The sequence below is a fragment of the Anopheles bellator genome, chromosome 2 (assembly GCF_943735745.2).
Source record: "Anopheles bellator chromosome 2, idAnoBellAS_SP24_06.2, whole genome shotgun sequence".
NCBI classification, from domain to species: Eukaryota; Metazoa; Arthropoda; class Insecta; order Diptera; family Culicidae; genus Anopheles; species Anopheles bellator.
Window position 1 is genome coordinate 70,509,815 of NC_071286.1, and position 4,466 is coordinate 70,514,280.

The window sequence follows — 4,466 nt, forward strand, 5'->3', positions numbered from 1 at the left end:
TGTCCTTTGGCCGTCCTGTCCCATTGGTACGTCCCAGTGAGTTTAGCGAATGAAAATTTTCCATCGCCTGGGAAGCACAGGAAACTAGTGCACAACTAGTACAACAATCTGGAACTTGCAATCATAAAACTTACAGGTAATCTGGAACTAAAGAGTAGGTGGTTAATTGGTGGTTAGCGAAAGGTAACCACCAACCGTCTGAAGCATTTCACCACCAACAAACGCTGAATACTGCTTTGAGACTGTTTTCACTACATCCAACGGTTCAGTGTCTCCCTGGCTTACAGATAACAGCGTTCGCGATTTTTCCTTTTACGATTTCCACAAACACATACACTAACAGGTTCACACTTGGTGCCTGAGGGCTTTGGTTGGTCGAGTCGGTCAATGTTTGCTCCACGCAAACATGGCCTCTTGGCGACTATCGATAGTCTTCGTCGTTCGCTTCGCAACAAACCACCGCAAGTCGTAAAGAGCTTTTAATGTTTAGCAAAACCTGGTGACCACCTCAGGTGCACCAGCGCAAGATTCGCCGGTGGATAGGAACAACTTTGCTTCTGAAATGGCAAAAAGTTCACTTCTTTGCCAGAATGTTATCACGCAAAAAATCAATTTATTTAAATTTTAACCTGTGCTGTGCGGTGGACCTACTCTGGCGATCCGTTACATAGCAAGCCTCGACGCAAATTTACAGTCAACTACTGCAACGCATCTGAGGCTCGACTCACGGAAGGTGCGTGTTTTCGTGCGGTAACTCGTGGCGTACCATGCCGTTTGGCTGTTTAATGCTACGGCGTCAACAGGTCCTTTCGTTTTGTGTCCCCTTTCATGTTTCATTCATTTTTTTTTAAATAGTCACCCTAACGTTTAAATCGATCAAAGTGTGCCGGAACCGGGAACGTGGAGAATCTTGATGGCTGATGGCCAGGCGAAGTTCAAATTTGTGTTACATTCTGGTTAATGAGTGTGTAGGTGTACCGGTCTAAGGCATCGTGATTGAGTGTCCCGTACAGGCACGGTGGCGCTTCGTTCGCGAAAGACACCAGGCGTCTCCATCGCCGGGCGCCGGATCTCAGCGGAACCGTGAGCGTTCGACGAATATTATCTTGTCCGAAGCGGGTGGACCGAGTGCCGGGAAAAAGCTTTACACAATAGGTGGCGAAAAATGTGTAACTGTATTCGTAGCGTGAAAAGATACGCTTTGTGTCGCTTTTTGTCGCGCTTTGTGTCGTGTAACTGTATTCGTAGCGTGAAAAGATACGCTTTGTGTCGCTCTTTCTCTCTCTCTCTCTCTCCGTGGCGCGGTGGTTCCTCCTAAAATGGATCACCAAATCATTTCGCAAGCCTTCGCCATTAGCGTGTGGGCGATAGCGGAGGGATTTGGTAAAGCTATTAAATACATCACCCTCATCGCCCAACAAAAAGCTGGACGCGGTGTTTCTGAAGAGGATCGAGCGAAATGATTTCCCTCCGGTAAATGGAGGACTTGGCTAAGAAGCAACGTCGAGCCTTTCATTGATTTAATCAGATTAAGGAGTTTCATCAAAAATGAAACCATATCGACAGCTGAAGTTGATCTGAAATCGAACAGATTTTACCTTCTCGGTGGCTCCACGGGTGTCGCTCCTGCTGACAGATGTTTACGCAACATCAAGCCGGACAAGAAATGGGTAAGCTTATCGCTTCAATATGGAAACTTTTCGCGTCGCTTCTTGGCACGGGCGCACGGCAAACTGCTACACCTTTCCTCCACTAAATCGATTGAAAACCGGATCACAAACAAGGGGCCAACTTTGCTTCACTATTTAACTTCTGCACGGAACGGAACGTACACCGAAAATATGATTTAAAAAAAAGGCAACGCAACACCAGGAGGAGGCGAACGTAGAAAACTCAAACCAAGGGGGGAAAAACCGAAAAACCGAACAGAAAAAACTGAAACGTTAACGAAAACCTCCTGCTGTAGAGCAGAGCGCACTGTCGGGACCACTGTCGGCTTCGAACAGAAAGTACCGTTCCGTTTCGCTGTCGGCCCCGGGTCACTTTGGGCACGGTAGCCGCCACCTACTGCTGCTGCGGATGAGGTGTCCTGTGCGAATGGAAAAGTAATGAAACAGTCGCACAATATGGTGACCGAACAGGAGGCTCTAGGCGCGTGTCCGGTTTGTGTGCGACTGGCGAGGCCACCGTGGCGCCAGCTACCTGCTGCTGCTGCTGCTTCTGCTACAATCGCCCACGGCACAGACACTGCACACGTACAAAAGCACGCACCACGTACCAGCGCACCACGCTGGAGGCGGGCGATAACGGTCTCGGTCTCTGCTGCCTCCGGCAAGCGGTGGAATGCTTCTGGCCCGGGCTTCGCTTCAAGCAACGGTGGGTCACACCAGCAGCAGCAGCAGCAGCAGCAGTGCCATCCGAAAGCTCTCCCGGGCCCGGATTGAGTTACTGGCGGGCTCGCGCAAAAGCTTCCGGGGCCACCGGGGCTCATTTAGGTGGGTGGGATTGCTTCGGCCACTCGGAGGAATGGGTGTTCATCCGTGGCAAGGATCATGCGAAGGCGAAGGCACTATAGCCAACCATCGGCGGCTCTCTCTTAACCGATATTTGACAGGTTTTATATCAGCGCGTTGTTTGTTACGCTGTCACCGAGCACTTCGGCGTGTGCTAATGAAACTATTTGGCGCAAGCGAAAATAATACCCCAACACAATAGAAGCTGCGTTCGTCCCACCTGGTCCCCGCAGTAGGAGCGAGGTAGAAAGAAGACGACAGAGTCCATTGCCAACATTACCTTGCGTTTCATCGAACGTACCTTTTTCGGTCCCTGGCGCGGCGGACTGATAATCCTTTGGGCGAGTTGCTTCCCCACTTTTCTTTCCAGCTCAAGCACGGGTGCCAATCAACCTGTCGGTGGCGTCGGTACGGAAAGATGACACCTTTTTAACGCATCACAATATCCTCATAGCACCCACATCGTCCGTCGCAGGATCTTCTGGCGAGTTTGGGCACTCTCCGTAGCTTGCAAACCCTCTCTCTAGGCACTTTGTTTCCACTTAGATTTTGTCTGTCAGCCTGGACTGCGGCCCACTTTTCTCGTTCGGGTTCGGACGTCTTAAGTCGGATTCTGGTTCGCTGTTGCGGCTGCCACAGTTACTTATCATCGGTGGTCAAGACTCGCACTAAATCACACCAAACACTTGCTCGCAGGTGGTAGTTGTAGAAAAACATACAGCGATTATGCGTTGCGTAGTTTGCCCACCGTGGACCGCACGGAGTGCAAAAAAATGGTCGTTTCGTAGAGCGTGAGTGCACTGCAGTCGAATGAAAGTTTGTGACTGCTACCTGATGGCGCGGACTGCACGATGGGAATGCTTGGCTTCGGCTGCGACCTTCGGCCTATCATTACGTGGGTTCCTCCCGCTGCGTGGAACACACTGTTGCGCTTCGCAATGTGGTGGGTCACCTCCCCCGGCCACAAACATATGGATCCTGTAGCGCACACAGCCGCACCGGGCCCGTGTACGCACAGGATCGATAGGGTTCGGTGTGGAGGTGCGGAACCGACTGCGCATGTCCGCCAATCAATCAGCACACGGCGGCTGCACCGTGTTCCAAACAATACGATTGATACCCCTTCAACGGTGTTTTGCTACAATTTTCCGTATGTGTTTGTGTACATTGCGTGTGGTTAGTATGTTGTTTGTATTCTTTTCGCGGCTAGTTCCCGTCTCGATGGAACGCTGACGTAGATGCGCTGCTGGCGCTGCTCATTGATAAATATCAGATTTCATACGGTGCGCGGCCAGAAAAAAAACATAGCACGGAGCGTCGTAGACTTCTAACACACTTCAAACAGAGAGAAAGCAACCTTTTTACGTAAATCGATTTTAAATTACGGGAAGAAGCAATGCGTAGCTCCGCCATGATGGCAAAACTGGAAGGAGCTTCGCTATTGTGCGCTAGATGGCGCTCATTTAATTTCCGCTCAATCTAACAAATTTCACAAACTTTATGTTTGGCACATTCAATGAATCCTAACACAAATGGGTAATCATCAACGTACTACATCGAAATGTGAAGGCCAGAACCGTTACGAGCCAAAGCATTCTTCGAGGCCTTCGGGCAAGGCCACACCACAGGACATATACACGACAAACATTTCACCCAAAATAGGCCCGCTCGATAGTAATAGGTTGATTGACGATTCTACGGCTATAATATTCGTCTTGCATTAAACAAACAAGTGGTATGGCATCCTAATAGTAATAGACCAACGCAACTGCTAAGGTCACGGGTAATCACCGAGGGTACGGGTCAGGTTGGAGGCCACACACTATGAAAGGCCACGTTCCATCGTTTTCCATCCCTTCTTGACCCAGAATAGAACGAACGCGTCACATGCTTTGCTTATTAATTTTTATTACAATTCTTACGTAGAAGAATGAATTCCGTTTTAATCCTGTT